Source organism: Antechinus flavipes, chromosome 1 (genome assembly GCF_016432865.1).
Source record: "Antechinus flavipes isolate AdamAnt ecotype Samford, QLD, Australia chromosome 1, AdamAnt_v2, whole genome shotgun sequence".
Lineage (NCBI taxonomy): Eukaryota > Metazoa > Chordata > Mammalia > Dasyuromorphia > Dasyuridae > Antechinus > Antechinus flavipes.
Window position 1 is genome coordinate 326,407,090 of NC_067398.1, and position 20,730 is coordinate 326,427,819.

The following is a 20,730-nucleotide window of genomic DNA, read 5'->3' on the forward strand; positions in this document are numbered from 1 at the left end:
TGTATGCTTGTGAAGAAAGAGTAGATAAAAGGCCTAGCTAGAATACGATTATTGTGCATGATAAAGGCAAAATATCTAGGAAAGCCAATCATAAACCTATCCATACTGGGCATGATCATTTATTGCTTCTAAGATTCCTGAAGCATAGCTCTTGATGCAAGGGCACCAACAATATGTCATAAATAATGCTATTTTCTATATAAAAGCAGTGAAGTCAAATCCCAAGGTAAACTGTCGTTCACCTACAGAGCTCATACAATTGTCAGTGCTTATGTTACATTTTTGTGCATGCTGCTGATTGGTACAGGACATCCTACTCACCTTGATAAAATACATCTCTCAGAATAGAAAGTCATTGACTCTAAAACTGTCACATTCCTTACACTTCCAGTTTATACAAGATTCAATCAAGTTCAATCCTGGAATACATTATATCCTTGAATAAAAGCTCTTTGGGAAAGGAGTTGTACATTTGGTTATACTTTCATTCTCAGGGTATAGCTTCAAGTTTACTATGTAATGCCAGAGAAACTGAGACAAGATAGAGATTAGAGATTTTTTAATATTTTATTTGATTTCTGAGAGGGAGAGATTGTTCTGGGGGCATGTTGCCCCCAAGGCTGATGTCCAAAGTATCCAGCAGCAAATGTGAGTTCTCAAAAATGGAGGGTGGAGGGATGGGAGAGGGTAGAGGCCAAACTCTGGTGAGCTGGAATCTCCAGTCAGGGACCATCAATCCAGTTCTGACAGGTTGGGGGGTAGGACCATAAATTCTAATAAACTGGGAGTTAAGGAAGTGTCCAGCTTAGAGCCAGGAAATCTGGACACTCCCTTATCTTGAGTTTACACATTGACAATTTATAACCTTAGAGTAAGTAGCCCCGAGTTATATCAGTCTTAATGAACCGGAGGGAGTTGGGGGTGGTTTGCAACTAAGGGGACTGATGCAGAACAATTAGGGAAACTGAGGCAGGATAGTAAAAGGGAACTATGGCACAATAACCACATCACCAGCTGAGTTACATGACATGAGAGAAGGCTCATCTTCAGGTAATAGAATCCATATCTGTAACAAAAGGTAAATAATAGTTTTTATCTCATTTGATAAAGAAAAGTAAATAGACACACACACGTAAACACACAGAGAGGTCAATACCATTCAAGAATATTCACTAATTATTAAATTATTATATTTGTAGATAATTCTAATATAATAAAAATTATTAAATAAAATCCTAAAAAATAGAATTCTACAATGTATGGGTTGAATTAATTGATACCAATTGCATTTAACTGATAATGAATACTTTATCAACAACCAGAGTTTATACTTGGAATGCAAGGATCATGGAATATTAGAAAAGAAAAATTAATAAATTGAGTGTAGAATTTTAATCAAATATTTGTTAAGTACTTAACTATGTTATACCAGGCATTATGCTAAGCACTGGTGATACAAAGAAAAAAAAGTAATTCCTGCCTTCAAAGCATTTACTTTCTAATGGGGAGACAACATGTATACAAAGTACATATAAGATACAAAGTAGATAGAAAGTAATTTGAAAATATATGAAACCAGCAGCTAAAGGGACTAGTAAAGTCTCCTACAGAAGATAGTATTTGAGGTGAGTCTAGGAAACATAAATGAGAGGGAGGGCATTCTAGGCATGAGGGATTATCAGTACAAAGGCACTGAGATGGGAGATTGAGCACTATATAAGAGGAACAGCAAGTAGGCTAGTATAGTTAGACTTCATAAAGAAGAATAAAGGATAAAAAGACTGGAAAGATATGAACATTTTGGAAAATCTTTAAACTACAAAATTCAGCCCATTATTGAAAACATTTACTTTCTACAGTACACTTGACAAGTGCTCATCCAGCACTCCATTCCATTTTTTGATAGACAGGTATAATTGTTAGAATGCCCTTAATTATATAAACTTGTCTCTAAAAATATTCATAAGAACATTAAGATGTTTATTAAGAAAATAGATTTAAAACTGGGAGGGACTTTAGAGGCTATCTAATCTAATCCCTTCATTTAAGAGTAGAGAAAATGAAAGTCTAGAGAAGACAAGTGATTTATCCAAGATCATACAGGTAAGTGACAGAGTTGGGATTTGATTTCAGGTCTTCTGATTCCATTGCACTATGCTGCAGTTCCAAGCTGACATCAATCCATTAATGATTACTCTTTGGCTTCAGTCTCATTCAACCAGCTGTGAATTCATCTAACTGTAATATGGCTTAGTTGATACTCTGTCCTCGTCTTTAAGATATTATTCTATGTGTAAAAATACCTTTCTATAATAACAACTGCCATGTATATATGCTTTCTTTAAGCTTTACAAAGTATACTCTATCCATTATATAAATTTGAATTCACAACACCTCTGTGTTTTATTATTTTATTTATAACTATACTCTATCGAATTTAGTTATTTATAACTATAGACATTACTATCTCTTACTCAATATGCAATATTTATTTAATTAAAAAAAAAACTACTATCTTCCTATAAAATAGTAGAATGGGGGGGAGGGAGGGGGGAAAAGAAGGTGTGAAGGAACAGAACCATATCTGCCCAAAACCCTTTAAAGAATTATAATCACTTCCTGCTTGTTCTGTCACTTTCCATTCCCAGCAAAAAAAGGAAAAGGAAATAAGGGGTGGAGAAAGCAAAAAGGAGGGAAAACGAAATTTTAACCACCAGTGGTTAACCACTATTGACCTGATCCTATTCAACAGGAAGAAGCAGAGCAGAGTATTCTAATGCTCATCTTAGCTGTTATGTATATACCATCTGTTGGGTCAAAGTGTGGAGGAAGTCTCAAGCTCATTATGAGCTATGTTTCCCGAGTCCTAGTCATTCATCTTTGTCTTAATGGAGTTAACTCTTCCCCCCTCCAGTGGCAGCCCTATTTGTAGTGGCTAGAAGCTGGAAAATGAATGGACGCCCATCAATTGGAGAATGGTTGAGTAAATTGTGGCATATGAACGTTATGGAATATTATTGTTCTGTAAGGAATGACCAGCAGGATGAATACAGAGAGGACTGGCGAGACTTACATGAACTGATGCTGAGTGAAATGAGCAGAACCAGGAGATCATTATATACCTCAACAACGATACTGTTTGAGGATGTATTCTGATGGAAGTGGATCTCTTCGATAAGGAGAGCTAATTCAGTTTCAATTGATAAATGACGGACAGAAGCAGCTACATCCAAAGAAAGAACACTGGGAGATGAATATAAACTACTTGCATTTTTGTTTTTCTTCCCAGGTTATTTATACCTTCTGAATCCAATTCTCCCTGTGCAACAAGAGAACTGTTCGGTTCTGCACACATATATTGTATCTACGATATACTGTAACCTATTCAACATGTAAAGGACTGCTTGCCATCTGGGGGAGGGGAGTGGAGGGAGAGAGGGGAAAAATCGGAATAGAAGTGAGTGCAAGGGATAATGCTATAAAAAATTACCCTGGCATGGATTCTGTCAATATAAAGTTATTTAAAGAATGAAAAAAAAAAAAAAAAAAAAAAAAACCTCTTCCCCTCTCCATAAAGAGATACAAGGTTAAAAGAAAGAACACTGGGAAATGAATGTAAACTGTTTGCATTTTTGTTTTTCTTCCCGGGTTATTTATATCTTCTGAATTCAATTCTCCCTGTGCAACAAGAGAACTGTTCGATTCTGCACACATATATTGTATCTAGGATATACTATAACCTATTTAACATGTATAGGACTGCCTGCCATCTGGGGGAGGGGGGTGGAGGGAGAGAGAAGAAAAATCGGAACAGAAGTGAGTGCAAAGGATAATGTTAAAAAATTACCCTAGCATGGGTTCTGTCAATAAAAAGTTATTTAAAAGAGAGAGAGAGAGAGAGAGAGAGAGAGAGAGAGAGAGAGAGAGAGAGAGAGAGAGAGAGATACAAGGTTAGGAAGTGCTTACAGTATTTTCTCTTGTATAGTTAATAATAATGACAGAAATGAACCCTGAAACTAGATTTGCGGTCTCAGACTCCAAAAAGTCTGGGGAAAAGCATACTTTCTCAGACAAGCCTTTTCCAAGTTTAGTGGCTTCATTCTATTGGAGATAGATTCTATTGGTCAAATCACCCTCTATTGATCTTTTGGGAGTAGTCTGGATCCTCTTCTGAAATTCCAGGCTTTGGGGAAAAGCCTTCAAAATGATTTTATTCAGTTGGAGATCTGGGCCTGATATTCCTATTGAGTAGCTTGAAACTCCAAGATAAGTATTCTCTTTTAACTAGAAATCTAGGTCTGGGCACATTGCCAACAATGAAGGAATTTCATTCAATGGAAGCCCTAGCCCCAGACCACCCAAATCTCTACATTAGTCCAAAGTAGGGTTATGTTTTGCCAATGAAGCTCTCTTAGTAAAGCTGCCTACCAGGACTTTTGCCCACTGTGGAGACATTCTCTTCTCAGTGTTAACCTTTATTTCCCTAACAGGATCTCTTGCCACTATGGATTTGTCTTCCTAGCAAAGCTGGCTTCTCAGTACCAATAAAAAGCCCTTTTGCCATTCAGACTTTTTGGGTTCATGAATTCTTTCACGTTGGACCTGTGTGCCAACCAGAGGGGATTCCCACTTTAATTCTCATCCCTCTCCATTATCACCAGACCCACATCAATAGCTGGCATTTATATAGCACTTCAAGAATTGAAAAGCACTATACATGTTTTCTCATTTGATCCTCATAATAACCCTAGTAGGTAGGTACTATTATTATCTCCATTTTACAATTCAGGAAATTGAATTAAATGACCTGTTCAAAGTTACACAACTATTAAAGTGCTTGCAGCAGAATCTGATATCAATTCTTCCTAAAAACCAGCATTCTGTCCACTGTGCTACCTATCCTTATTTTTAATTAAATAAAATAATAAAACACATAATCACAAATAAACAATGTCTGATAAAACATCTATCACTCAACTATATTGCTATAGTTCCTGTACCTTATATAAGTCACCTTAAACCCAGATATTCAAGGAAATGCATAGTTTCAGTTGTTGGCCACGCCCAGGAAATGAAGAACAAACAATACAGTGTGATTTCCACTGGATCTTCAACTCACATTTCTGGTAGAACTAGTTTTTATCTGAAGCTTCAGGGATCCTGGCTCCTCCTCCAGTACTGGGATATTGACTAGAGAGCTCTATCTGAAGAAGATAGAAGTTCTCATGGTCACTGCTCTTCTCTGTCTCAGCTAGAGCTGACAGCTCGGTATTGTTACTGACCGAGACTGTGGAACTCTTTTTGCTATAGCCAATTTAATGCTTACAGAGCTGAGTGATTAGACTCCAGTAAGATGAAGCTTGTTGTTACCATCCTACCCTTGTATCTCTCCCCCACAGCACTCTTCCCCTGTAGCTTCATTAGACCATTTCCTCTTTTTTTCTAACCAAAGTCCTGCAGTGGTTCTCAAAGTATGGTCTAGAGAATCCTGGGGATCTCTGAAACCCTTTTAGAGGGTCTACAAATTCAAAAATAGTTTTAATTTCCAATATGGTAAATGTCTATAAATATAATCCAGACCAACAAAAATGTTTTGGAGAGATCCTCAATAATTTTTAATAGGATAAAGATACTGAAAACAAAAGTTTGAGAACCACTGTGACTTACAGCATAAAGAAGGAGAAGTGGATGTCATGAGAGGGCTGCTACAAACTTTTAGAAATCTAGAAAAGAGGAGATTATTCCAACTAAGGCAATGGTTGGAACTATATTCTCATGCTGTCCTTGAGTTCAGTCTCACTGACTATACTATCACCAATCCCAATATATTACTCCCTTTCATAGACCATATAGGGAAATTCACTATTCCCCATCAATCTCTTGCCTGGACTGGTTAGGAGCATGTTGTTGAGGTTTTACCCCACCCACGTGTAGGCATAGGTACATTTGGCCTAGGGACACTTAGAATAGTTGCTACAAATGATATGGGCTACAGATTTCCATTCTATCATCTCCCCAACCAAAACGTGAGAAGCCCTTTCATCCCTCCAACTCCAAACTCAATGGTTAAAAACAGCCTGGACCAAAGGAAGATCAGGTTACTCAAGTTCTTGGAAACTACTGGGGATCTGGTGAGTTCTGTGAGTTCTGAACTCAGAAATGGATTGTAATTGGCATGACTTATTCTAGTCTGAAGTCTTGCTGTCATGTGGGGAGTTTCTCTGGGACTCCTTCCTCAGACCTGGGCTTGGATAAGGAGCACATATTCTACCAGAATATCACTAGCAGAACTATCAAAATAATTTTTTCCTAGATTGACTAAGATGACAGGAAAAAATAATGATGAATGTTGGAGGGGATGCGGGAAAACTGGGACACTGATGCATTGTTGGTGGAACTGTGAATGAATCCAACCATTCTGGAGAGCAATCTGGAATTATGCCCAAAAAGTTATCAAACTGTGCATACCCTTTGATCCAGCAATGTTTCTATTGGGCTCTCACTTCAAATGTCCACCAACCAGCTTCTCTTGGTCTAAGAAGGGGCTAGATTGAATGGCCCCCAGGTCCCTCCAGCTCTAAATCTGCGGAAGCTGTGAGGGGAGGACAATGGAGAATGGTAGCTGGTCCCAAGACCGACAACTGGCACCCCTCATTCAGGCCTGCAGGGCCTAGTGAACCCCAGCTAGTTTTCCTAACCATCAACATCAAAACCTCTCTCTACTCCGTCCCAGGCTGAGAGCCAACGATCAGACAGATGGTCAGTAAGGGTTAAGGTTTTCTCTTACCAGGACACACAAGTACCTCGTTAACAGGGGCCTTCTGGAGATGGCTCCCCCACCTTACAAAGGAATACTAAAGAAGGGAAAGGGACCTGTATGTGACAAAATGTTTGTGGCAGCCCTGTTTGTAGTGGCTAGAAACTGGAAATTGAATGGATGCCCATTAATTGGAGAATGGCTGGGTAAATTGTGGTATATGAATGTTATGGAATACTATTGTTCTGTAAGAAATGACCAGCAGGATGAATACAGAGAGGCTTGGAGAGACTTACATGAACTGATGCTAAGTGAAATGAGCAGAACCAGGAGATCACTTTACACTTCGACAACCATATTGTGTGAGGATGTGTTCTGATGGAAGTGGATTTCTTTGACAAAGACTCAGTTTCAATTGATAAATGATGGACAGAAGCAGCTACACCCAAAGAAAGAACACTGGGAAACGAATGTGAACTATTTGCATTTTTGTTTTTCTTTCCGAGTTGTTTTTACCTTCTGAATCCAATTCTCCCCGTGCAACAAGAGAACTGCTCGGTTCTGCAAACATATATTGTATCTAAGATATACTGCAACATATCTAACATATATAGGACTGCTTGCCATCTAGGGGAGGGGATGGAGGGAGGGAGGGGAAAAATTGGAACAAAAGTGAGTGCAAGGGATAATGTTGTAAAAAAAATTACCCTGGTATGGATTCTGTCAATATAAAGTTATTATAAAATAAAATAAAATATTTTAAAAATAATAATAATAATTTTTTCCTCATCCAGTAATGAGAGGTACATTCTTCCACAACTGTCCCTGCCTAAAGCTTTGAAAGTTGCCTACATCAGCTGCTAAAGACAAAGGGGATTTCCCTTGCCCTCCTCCAACCACTCCTTAGCATCCCATCTCCTCACCACAGAGTGGAGGGGATTTCCTCTGCCTTTGTCTAAAGTCCTAGGGAGTTACCTGCTCCTTACCACCATAGAGAGCAGAGTTTATTTCACTTATCAGTCCCAAAGCCTTGGAAATTCCCCAGTTGTGGCAGTCAAAAAAATAAATAAATAAATAAAGAGAGAGGGGAGTCTCTCTGTCTCTCTCTTTCTCTCTGTCTCTCTCTGTCTGTCTCTCTCTCTCTGTCTCTCTCTCTCTCTCTCTGTCTCTGTCTCTCTCTGTCTCTGTCTCTCTGTCTCTCTCTCTGTCTCTCTCTCTCTCTCTCTCTCTCTCTGTCTCTGTCTCTGTCTCTGTCTCTCTCTCTCTCTCTCTCTCTCTCTCTCTCTCTCACACACACACACACACACACACACACACACACTTCTAAAGCCCCTAGAAATCACAAATCATTCCCAGCAGACTAACCCAGCACAGCAGTCTCAGTTCAAGATAAAGTCAGACCTGCCTCATTTACCAATACTATTCCCAAATAGACACATGAGTACCCAAGTCCCAAAAAAGTAGACACATATAGAAGGTGTATGTGCTAGTCATTTACAATATGTTTATGTTTGCATGCATATGTCTCAATGTAGCTCCATGTACCCAAGGAAAAGATAGCAAACAAATTGGTAAAGGGGCAGCTAGGTGGCGCAGTGGATAGAGCACCAGCCCTGAAGTAAAGAGGACCCGAGTTCAAATGTGACCGAAGACACTTAACATTCCCTTGTCTAGGCAAGTCAGTTAATGTTAATTGCCTCAGGGGGGAAAGTTATTTAGATAGAGTATATAACACAATGCATAGAATGAATGAGTTCTGCTATTGAAAGCAAGATATCATATAATGAGGTCAGGGTCAGGCACCAAATGATGAAGTTGAGATAGCAATTCTCAGTCTGAATATGAAGCACAGGACTCAGGGCACGTGTGAAGACTCCACAGTGGCTTTCTCATTGCCTTTATTTATGAGAAGAGATTATGGACAAAAATGAAGAGGTAAAATAAACACCAGGAGTGCTAAATTGGACATAAATTTGGGAGAGCATATAGTTAGCAAAGAAAGGGGTTTGAATAATTAGCAATGGAAAAGACAAGTTCCCCAGTGGAACTCACAATTAACCAGGAAAAAGCAAATACATCATGAGGTGGGAGTACAACAATGACTGGCAGGCTAAATCCAAAGAATTAATTAGTTAGCTATAACAAAGAGAAAGACACCATGAGATATAGATAAGGGAGTGAGAGGAAAGATATCATAAGGCAGAACACGGTGACCAGCTAACCCAAAAGGATTTCAGCAAAGATGGCATAGGCAATGGACAGATTTATTTTAAAAAAATTTAACCTCAGCCATTTGACATGTTAGTTCTTCCTAGACTACCCTAGACTACCTCCAAGTGTTCTTCCTAGACTATTTCCAAGTGTCCCTAAACGAAGGGACAGGTCAATTCTCTGAGCACCTCCACAGCTGTGGATCATAGCATCTGAAGAAGTTGCAGGGCAGCCTTTGCTGACACAGGTGTTGCTTGTAGATTGGGAATGAAATAAATTGGAAGCAGAGGGAAGAGGAGAGAGATCAGACAATGCAACAACCTCTCAGTCAGAGAGGTCAGAGAACAGCAACTGCCTCTCAGTCTCCTTGTATCATTATCATCTTCTCACATGAAGAGATCCATTCTACAGGTCTGAGTTAGACCTCCAGCAGCCACTGGCAGGTGGCTCCCATATCACAACATCCAAGGATCTCTCCCAGAAGAAAATCTAGATCTACCTCTGCCCTCTCAAAGTTCAAAGCCAAAAAAGACCTAGGATCTCTCCTCTTCAAAGTTCTAGCCAATCCCACATTTCCCAAGTCACAGGGAACTGAGTAAACTTTCTCCAATAATGAGTTTTAAATAAATGAAGTGACCACTTTTACAAAGAGGGGATTTTTGTTTCCTCAGAAATACTTGTTGAAATTCTGATGGGTATCCTTTGAGGAAGAACAATTCTTGCTATGCCTGGTTTCCTGCCCAGACATCTGGAGACCCCACCTGGCAATTACCTCCAAGATGCGCAGCCACTGCTACTGAAGAGGCAGAAAAAAAAGTTCTCGCCACCAAAATCTTAGCACAGTTAAATAATTCATCAGAAATGGATAAGATTTTTATCAATGTAAATGATAGCAAAGGCAAAATGCCACTGCACCCTAAGGACCATTGGTCCTTTCTATCTGCTCTGCAGTCAATGTTAACATGTGTATTATATATCCAGATACATAAGTTCTTGAAGGATGCCGAAATCTGTCTTTTTCTGTTATTATTCCTTATGGACAACTTGAGTTCAAAAAAGCTCAGGATAGAGTACCTTTTCCAATGCTAGCCACTAGTAATATGATTTGTGGCAATCCCAGGGAATATTTTCAAAGAAGATATAGGTATTGGGCAAAGCTGGCCAATCTAAATTAGGCTGTCCTAAATAACTTTCCCATGCCTTCTCAAACTGATACATAATTCTTTTATAGGTCTATTTTCTGAATTTCCACCACTATTTGCTCAGAGCTGAGACTCTAATCCCGCAAATAAATATATGGGCAAAGCATATTTTCACCATTCCTTTAGCTTTTTTGCTTTTAGCCATTTTGCTTTTATTTCTTCTTTTTTCCTCAATAGTATTTTATTTTTTCCAAATACATGTAATGATAGTTTTCAACATTAATTTCTTTTTTTAATAGCCTTTTATTCACAAGTTATATGCATGAGTAATTTTACAGAATTGACAATTGCCAAATCTTTTGTTCCAATTTTTCCCCCTTTTTCCCCCACCCCCGCCCCTAGATGGCAGGATGACCAATACATGTTAAATATATTAAAGTATAAATTAAATACAAAATAAGTATACATGACCAAACCATTATTTTGCTGTACAAAAAGAATCGGACTCCAAAATATTGTACAATTAGCCTGTTTAGGAAATAAAAAATGTAGGCAGGCAAAAATATAAGGATTGGGAATTCAATGTAATGGTTCTTAGTCATCTCCCAGAGTTCTTTCTCTGGGTATAGCTGGTTCAGTTCATTATTGCTCCATTGGAACTGATTTGGTTCATCTCATTGCTGAAGATGGCCAGGTCCATCAGAATTGATCATCATATAGTATTTCAACATTCATTTCTATAATATTTTGTATTCCAAACTTTCCTCCCTTCCTCCCTTTCCTCCTCTCTCTCCAAGACAGAAAGCAATATGATCTAGATTAAACATATACCATCCTTCTAAACATATTTCCATATATGTTATGTTGTACAAAAAAAAAAAAAAAAAAGACCAGAAAAGGAAAAAAAAAATGAGAAAGAAAATTTGCTTTTATTTGTAATCTCATTTTATTTATATTTTTAATTTTTTATCACTTTTACATTTAAATATAATCCTTTTGTTTCTTCAATGAAAATCATAATAAAGATTTTAAAAGAAGAGGGGGGAAATCCAATATAGATGTTTTCCTTTTTAAAAAATATATGTTCCTTGTCGAGATATAAACTGAATTTGGATAATTTTAGAGATTCCCAGCCAAGCTAGAATGTCAACTGACATAAATTTATATTTGAACCCAGTAGTTTATATGAATTTAAAGTTGAACGGAAAACAGGATACATTTGGTAACAATTTCCAATAGTGTTTATACTACCTCAAAATGATTATTAGCAATACATAGAGGAAAAGGCATTCTAAAATTTAGGGCTGGCTCTCTTGTCAGTACAGAGTGTTATCACTGAACCACTACACCTGCCAAAAGAAATGATAGTGATTTGGATTTGGAAATAATTTCTATTATGACTATATTTTAAGAAACAGAGTTTCATGCACTACAGATTTTATCTGGCCAAAATGCAGGATACTTAAGCTGTCAACATGGGAATATATATATACATATATATATTTAACACAAATACAAAGCCATTTTAAAATCCATTAAACAGATTTTAGTTATAGTGTAAGGTGAACACAAATCTTTTTTTTCTTGACATTTCCCTACCCAAGCTATAATTCAAAAAAGTACATTTCAATAATTATATTTTCCAAACATTTCTCTTAATGGGGGCTAGAGTTGGAACATTTAAGCATTTTGAATTTTTTTCTTACTTTAAAAAGGTGTGATTTTTAGGAACCCTATTTGCTCTTTAATGCATGAAACTAATTCTCAAAATAGTCCGTAATTTGACAAATCCCTAGAAGGTTCAGAAAGAATTATTTGTGTGTACATGTATATTCTCCCCCCTTAGGCAATTTGGGTTAAGGGACTTGCCCAGGGTCACACAGCTAAGAAGTGTTAAGTGTCTGAGACTGGATTTGAACTCAGGTCTTGCTGACTTCAGGGCTGGTGCTCTATCCACTGTGCCACCTAGCTGCCCTGTGACATATATATATTTACATATTACATACAATATATAATTTATATTATGTAAATAATGTACAGTTTATATTATATATACTTACACCACACCTAGTTGCAAAACAAAGGAGGATTCAGAGCCAAGCATCAAAAAGGCCCAGAGCCATGGCATTATCTAGCAACCTCCCACATTCTATCCCTTCTGTTCTGTAGCATTCTCCAGTGTTGGGCCTAAGCCAGCCCATTCACAAGATCCTTTCCACCTCCTGGTCCCAAAATCTTTGCTAGCATAGCCCAAACACCTAAATCTCGTGACAAGGTTCCCATACATAGCTTTCTGCTTCTGCCTAATATGTATATCCACAGGGTCCTCACAGAACACAGCTTCGCCTTCTCCCTCAAGGCTGGATCTTCAGGAAGTTCTTCAAGACTGATTGTGTGACTTTTTTCAACATACTTTTCTCCAACTACTGGTCTTCAATGGTTAATATACTCCCATTCCCTTATACTCTACCATCCCCATGATTCTAAAGTCCTGCCTAATGGTATAAAATCCTATTTTTTATTCTCAATTGTTCTCTCTTCCTCCTATTCCCTCTGAACTTTCCCCAAAAAAAATCTCACTCCAAATCAACCTTGCCCTTCTACTGGGTTCTCTAAAATGTCTGCTACAATTAAGAAACTTGCTTTCATTTTAAACCTCTTTCTTTTTGACTCTTATCATCTTTTAGTCCTGAGACTTGATTCTGTCCTGATGACACTGCTTACTACCTTTTTTTAAATCCTGGCTTCAATTTCATACCCTACAACTCACTGGTTGAATTGGGGAAGAGTAAGAATACCTCTTTTTCTTGCCTTTGATTTATTTCATTCCCAATTTACAAGGAAAGTCTACTTCAGTAAAGGCTGATTTACAATTCCTTCAGATGTGTTGATTCACAGCTGTGGGGGCTTTCAGGAGAATTGACCTGCCCTTTCACACTTAGGTGTGGTCCTTAACAGAATGAATGGGTTAGAACCTAGGCCTAAATTTCAGGATGTAATCCCTATTCTCAGAAGGCTGTAGGGTAGAAAAGGTCAAATGCTAGGCCTAAGCTTCAGGAAGTTATATGACTCACAGGAAGTAGACAGCATTGCTGACCATTGGTCAATAGTTACTTCTTTTTCAGTTCATTCAATGAACCCAAGTTTTTTGCTGTTTAACTAATTCACTATTTATGGTTCAACAAGCCAAGCACACCTTGCTGGGAGATGAGAACTGAAAGGCTCTGGGTCTGCTCAGCTGGTGTGTTTGGGCTTCTCCTTGCAAAGATTGAATAAATGCTTTCCTTTTGTATGTGAAGATGTCTCTAAGTAGTCAATTTGGGGAAGGGAGTCTAGCACATAAGAGCCTATTGAGGCTTCTTCAAATATGGTCAGCCTCCCTCTCTATGGAATATGGGGCTGAAGAAAGACATCCAAATACAAACAGGAGCACAAGTCTCTGAAGAAGAAGAAGCCTGAGGGCAAGTGAATAGATAGGTAACTTGTATGCATAATCCAGAGGGAAAGGGAAAAGAGCAACCCCAAAGATTGGAGTTGCTCTCCCCATGGCACTGCCTGTGTTCTTGGGTTGCTCTTAGGCTGAAGGAGACTTTGGGATTGTCAAGGCTTGGTGATACAAGGTTAAGGGGTGCCTCTCAGTAAGCCAGAAGGAACAGCACAGAGCAAAGGTGCTCTGGATGACTGCTGGAGGGGGATAACCCCTTCAGGCTTGGGGATCCAAGTCAAGAGGTCAGCTCTGTGTATTATAGGATCTGAAGCCACAAGATTGGAGCTGCTCTCCCCAGAGGAAAAGGAAAAGGAGCAATCCAAACCTAATCATTGGAACAAAAGTGCATTAGTTAAAATATTGCTGTTTTGTGTGAGGGGAAGGGATAGTCCTCATCCATGTAATTTTTGTCTGTTTGTGTCTTTGTGCAGAATGTCTGTGCCATGTCTGTTCTGTGAGTTAATTTTTTTTTTTAAAGGCTTAACTTCTTCTTGTGGACTTTAGCTCTGGCCAAGCTGGGGGCTGCAGAAAAAGTCAGCTAATTTTTGAGAACAATTATTGGGGAGTTTGGCAATTGGTCATTTCAAGATCACAAAAATGCTTAGCATAAAACAAATGCTACATGAGTGTTAACTATTTTATTCGATTTAATTGCTTCATATTTGGAAACTTAATATGGGTTTTTCGATGTGACCAACACACAATACCAACGTTGAGATAAATGAATTTTATATATATAATTTGGAAGCACATTCAACTAAATTAAGGCTTCCATGAGGAGGATAGTGCATATAATAAAGAGACAAATTGGAGGAGGGTGAGAGAAAGAAAATATATTCAATCAGTTCAGTGAAATTTATTATCTGAGATAATAGTAAAAACAATTTTATATAAATTGTAATAAATTATATAAATCAGTGCAAAAAAGATTACAATTTATATAAAATTGCTAAATGTAAATTACAATTTATATATTAAAAAATATAAAAAATTTTATATAAAAACTTCTATTAACTTATATTAATAGAAGAATTTGAAAACTTTGGGAGGAAAAAAAAACACAGAAAAGCACTCAGCTACTTTTAAAACAGCTTAGTCCATAAGCCTTTTCTAATTCACAGGAAAAAAAAAAAAGAGCAAAACCTTATCTTCATCAGGTTTGTATTTTAAAAGTTTGGAGACCTGAGAGTATGAAGTTCTGAATGAGGGGAGGTAAAAGAGAACAAAGAAAGTTAATGTCAATCAAAATAAGTAAATTATAAATTTGTTAAGCTTCTTAGAACTATTTTACAAAGTTATTATCACTGAGAATTTGAGTTACATAGGTCCCAATGAAGGAATGATTACAATATACAACTTTGTTAAGTAGGAACAACTTATAATGATTGGCTTTTACATCAGGAATATTGAGTTTAAGACAATCTCCTCAGATATCAAGATGAGCTGTAAGTTTTGTATGATGATTCTCTTACTATTACAATTAATGAATGAATCTAGCTCAGCCTCCAAGAGTTTCTAGTGAGCTTGTCTTTTTTGGCCCTGAGAGCTTCTAGTTTATATGTTCCACACTGAGTATGCACCAATCATTATATCACTAGGAAACCATTATTTGTTGTAGGATTAAATCAGTGCTAAACTAGATTTAACCATTGTCTCCTCAATTCCACTTAGTACCTTGTTTCAAGTTCTGCTCCATAACATCTCCTTGTAGGATTAAATCAATCATATTGAATCATGCTAAATTAGATAACTATTGTTTCTATCAATTCCACTGACTTAGTACCTTGTAAGAATACTTTGTTTCAAGTTCAGAGTTCTGGCCCATAACAGATGATCACTATTAAATGGTACTTAATTAATTAAATAGTAATTAAATAAAATTACTACTGAAAATTTAAATCTGTATTTAAAATTTTAAAAATAGCTTATTAAAAGAAAGTTTTAGTATCTTAGGAGGTCACATGTTGCTTTCTAAAATGTATATTGGGTAATTTGTAAAAATTATGAGCTCTGCTTTAAAATTGTCAGCTCTGCAGAACATATGTATAAGTTTTATGGAATTTGGTCCAAAGTTATTTAGATATTAGCTACATTATGAATCTTAAAGTTTTGTTTTGTTTTTTTAAAGATTTTTTTTTAAGAGACAAGAAAGATTGATTTGCAAAAGCAATTGATAGTTTGAATGGAACTTTTAAATTAACTTTTTAATTGGTGTGTATGTTAAAATTGGAAATGACTATAAATTACATGAGATAACTATCAATTTTTGTGATGTTTATTTGGATATCACTTGTGAAAATTGTGAGATTGCTAATTAAATTATTTGGGGGTTATTGTTGTAATATTAAAACCTAAAATTGTTAGGTATTATGTGGGTTATGTAGATATGAGATGATGATAGGCATCAAAGTTGGGGATCGGTCATGTGGGAAATTCTCATTGGCCATTGTCTTTGGCAAAAGGTAGATTTATTATGGAAAGGGGCAAGCTCCTAGTGGAACTTGCCATTTGTCAGGGGAAAGGAGACACCCCATGAGGTTGGAGCATGTCCTTAGTTGGCGGGCCAGGTCCTGGGAGGGACTTGATACCTTAAAAGAGTTAGCTATAAGAAGTAGGGTTAGGAAGCATAGTAGAATTAAGAGAGATACCACATGGAGTGGGGGAAAGGGAAAGGAAAAGATATGTTGGCTTGGAAAGGTGAAGATTTAATCACCCTTCTCCCACTAGGTGTGGTTGCTTCTTAGAAGTGAAAGAACAAACCCACACACTGGAGTTCGAACCCTCCCCCTCAACTTCTGCAAGTTTCCCCTTGCTGGTTAAATGAAATTACTTTAACATTAATTGCTTTTATTGTATAAAGGAATAGCTTATATTTATATGGTGTTAATAACTGAATGTTTGTTTTTATTTTTCAAGTTTATGGCTGCTTTGAGGCAAGGTCATTTTTGATGCTGTATGAAAAGTTCTATTGCTTAGCAATGCAAGGAACTTCTAAGAAAAGTTAACTGGTTAACTGCAAATTTTTTGAATGTGGTCATTTCAGAACCCATTCAGCAAATTATCTTTTACTTAAGTGAATAATGGTCTCCTTGTTTAATGAATAAGATAACAAATGTGCTTAAAGTACCCAGAGCAAAATTTTAACCTGATACCCCTGCACTAGTTTTAACTGTTTTGCTTAACTGTCTTACAGGCACATTTGATAGGTTATGCACAGTGGTTTGTAAGATTTTTTTTGTTGTTTTTGTTTTTAGATAGACCTGAAGTCCCTGATTGGTAAAACTTGCTATTGAAATGAAATCTCTTGGGATTGTAACTAAGATTGTTTTGAATTTCAAATTTGGTTATGATTGTCTGAAGGATCATTAAGTCAATAACCATTCCAGAGAAATGACATAAGTTACTCAGAGGGATGAACTTGATGAACTACTACAGGTGGATGTCTTATCTGGGCAAGAGTTGCGAGGACAACCTTAGCCTCTGCTTAAGGTGGGAGCCTTCTGCTCAGTTTCCCATTTGTTTCTTTGTTTTCCACCTGATTATATCTGAGTCTAGCTAAGAGGTGGAATTGTTACTTCATGATTGGTTGTCAGAGCTAAGGATGCTTTATCCTGTCATGCATGTGGTCTCAGAGTGAGACCCTGAAGAATTAGTTTTGACTGATTATATTATAATCATGTCCCTGTTTTTTTCTCTTATGGCAAATTTCTGTAATCAGAGCAAGTGATCAGTAGAAGACATGAGACACAAGCCAAATATGTAGATGATATCTTGATCTGCAGCATAGCTCTGGAGGCTTCTCTGACTGTTGTCATAAAACCCTTAACTTTCTTGCTTTCTGGAGAATTTCTTTGTCTGAAAGTCTACTTTGCCTAAGTATTTGGGCCACCTCCCATCTTCCTTTTGTTTACTAGAAAAAGAAGCAGACAATCTTATCATGCTCTGATCAGGCCAAAGTTTTATTAAAGACCTTGAAAGCTAAACTGACCTCTCCCTAGCTTTAGCCCTACCTTTTATACTGTACATTGATGGAACATGGGGCCAGGTCCTAGGAGTCTCAACTTAGTCTCTGGAATCCTATCCTAGATCCCTTGCTTATTTCTCAAAAGAAAAAACAAAAAACAAACTTGGTGTCTTTGGGGTGAACCTCCTGCCTTAGAGCTAGCTGCCACAGCTCTTCTAATGAAGGAAGCTCCAAAACTCATCCTGGGCCAATAGTTGGAGATTCTGGCTCCTCTACAAATGCTTTGGAGCTTTTTTGCCTATATCAGAGCTTTAGAATTGGGAAAAGAAATGAGAATGAATATCTATACTGACTTCAAATATATTTTTCATGTTTTGAATGATAATGGAGGCTAGAAAGAAAGGGCATTTTTGATAGCCAAATATTCCCCCATTAAGTACGCAGGGGAACAATTACTGTAAGCTGTCCATGGACCTAGAGAGGTTTCTTTTATGTTTTGTAAGGAAAAAGGGATTCACTTCAGGCCAAGGGAAACAGCCTTGCAGATTAATTTGCCCATGCTGCTGACTGTTTATCCCTGATCATAGCACCTTTAATTCCCCAACTCCTGACTCCTGCATTCCCTTATATAGCTCTCGGGCAAGTAAATTCTGAAAGTACTGTAAAAAAGACCTGCACACATGCCCCCTTGCAGGGGCTTCAAAGTGCTTTCGGTTTTGTTAACACCTGTACTAATAGGGTAAAAGCCTTCCCTTGTAAGAGGGAAAAGGCCGTAGAGTTTTTACTAAAGGAGAGCATACTCACTTAAGGCCACAGTGTTCCACCACTGTCCCTACTCCTCTGAGAAACAAAAGCAGGAATTTGGGGAAAACTTTATTCTTTGGTATTTGCCCCAGGAAAAGCTGTCTGGATGAGAGACATTCATGAAAGCCTCATCTCCCTCCCAGTCTTCCTCTAGGTGGGTTCCTGGTTATTGTTCCTAATAACCTCCATATTAACTCCACTTTTGTTTATTCTTTTTCTTTTTCTCATATTCAGTCCTTGTATTTTTAATATACTTATGAGAGTTGCTTCTCCCAAACTCATGAAATTCCAACGACTTGATCAATCTGAAATCTGATACTTGCTTCTGACATTCAGTTCCAGACACTGCTGACACCACGTACAAGTCACTTGTCTCCCCTCTTCAGTCTGGACTCCACTGGGCAGGGCCGGCTCTATGCCCCTGGTCAGCCTGAAGCAGTTCCAGAAGATGAGATCTTCGTCCCTCTGTCCCAAATGAATCTGGGTCCGGACTGCTTGAGGTGGGAATGATGTGACAATGGCCCTAAGACCCTGGACCTCCTCAATGCTCTAGTTCTATGGATAACTCATTCCCAGATGCCAATCTCTTGGTCTCTGATGACAGGGTTTCCAAGACAGATAGTGAGAGTTGATGGATGCGAGGTCTTCGATTCTGCTTATTGCTTTAAGCAGCAATATCCTATCACCCACTAGCTTATGAGCTTAATCACTAGAATAGTTCAAGATTTCTTAGCTAAAATGATTTCTGAAAGCTTCCATAGATGTGCAGGTGTTGGTTCTAAATGATAGACGGTAGGTCACAGTTAATTCTGAAGAGAGGGACAAGTCTGAAGGTGAAAGTAACAAAGATGCCCTAGTGGAAGAAATATATCAGTATTGGTGTAAGAAATCTTCACACATATGAAAAAGCAGAGGGACTGACTGGGACCAGGTGAAGAGTTCTCAAAAAGTCTGAGTGATCCCTATTCTCAGGGATCTATAGGGCAGAAAAGGTCAGAGTCTAGACCTAAGCTTCAGGAATTTACATGACTCACAAGAAGTAGACAGCATTGCTGACCTTGGTCAATGGTTACTTCCTTTTCAGTTCATCCAATGAATCCAAGTCTTTTGCTATTTAACTAATTCACTATTTCCAGATCACCAGGCCAGGCACACCATGCTATGAGATGGGAGTTGAAAGGTTCTGTGTCTGTTCAGCTTGTAAGTTTTGGCCTCTCCTTGCAAGGACCAAATAAATGCTTCTTTGTATCTAAAGATGCCTTTTTGAGTAGTCAATTGGGGTAAGGGGGTCTAGCACCTGTCCCATACAAGAACATATGGAGGCTTCTTCAAATACCCGAATTTCCCAGTTTCTAAATGTATTCGATTTTTATGGTCTACTCTCCCTTTCCACCTCAGTTACACACAGAAATGGTCACCATTCATCTTACCCACAAGTATTCTAATTCCATGTTCAGGATTTCTAAAATTCTTTTATCTGATCTTTTTATCATTCCATCGTTCCCTGTGTCTTTTGACTCCTGTTCTTTGTCCTTATTGCAACCTTCATTTTCTCTACTCAAGTTCTTTCAACTCTCTTCTAGTTATAATTCCCCCTTCCCTTTCTTGATCCCTTGGTAAACTAATTTTTTTTTTTCCTATGCTATCTTCAATATTTAAACCTTTTGTCCTGTTGCCAGTTACCTTAATGTTCCCTCTTTTTCCCTTCTCATCATATTACTCAGATATGGTTATTAATCTGATTTCTTATTAGGCTCATCCCTTCTCAACTTCTCCAGCAAATTGTCCCCACTATCACCTCTATTTTCTCTTATTTTCAAATTCTATCCTACTGCCTCCTTCCTTACTGTCTAAAAATGTTACTATCGCTTCATTCTTTTTTTTAAAATAACATATTTTCTCCAGTTACATATAAAGATAATTTTTAACATTCATTTAAAAAACTTTTTGAATTTCAAGTTTTTTCTTCTCCTCCCTAAACTTATCCCTCATTGAGATAAGCTATTGATATGGATTATACACACACTCCATTAAAAATAAAAACACAAACACAAACCAAAAAACCCCACCCTCTTGATTTAACCATCTCTATCTCTCATTCCTCACACTTTACTAGGCAATTTCAAAAACACTCTTTCATTGGTCCTGCCTATGCTATTTATTATCTTTCCATAAGGATGACAGGTCAATCTATTGATATCAACTGAATTTTTGTCTAAAACTCTATATCATGAGGGGCTCTAGATCTTTAACTAGAACATGAGAGTTGCTGCTCAGTTCTATATCTGGAAGCCACCCTACTGTGGCTGCTTTCAAACAGAAGCCCTAGGAAAGGGGGGTTAAACACTGAGACTATTCCCTGTTA

General features: G+C 37.6%; 1 long non-coding RNA gene across 1 annotated transcript in view; it reads right to left on the reverse strand.

The window, feature by feature from the left end:
* Positions 1-548: 548 nt before the first annotated feature.
* Positions 549-20,730, reverse strand: part of LOC127541603 (uncharacterized) — a 37,860-nt gene continuing 17,678 nt past the window's right edge. The window contains exon 2 of the long non-coding RNA XR_007948461.1: positions 549-1,066. This is a non-coding gene — a long non-coding RNA (uncharacterized LOC127541603). The remainder of the gene's footprint in view (positions 1,067-20,730) is intronic.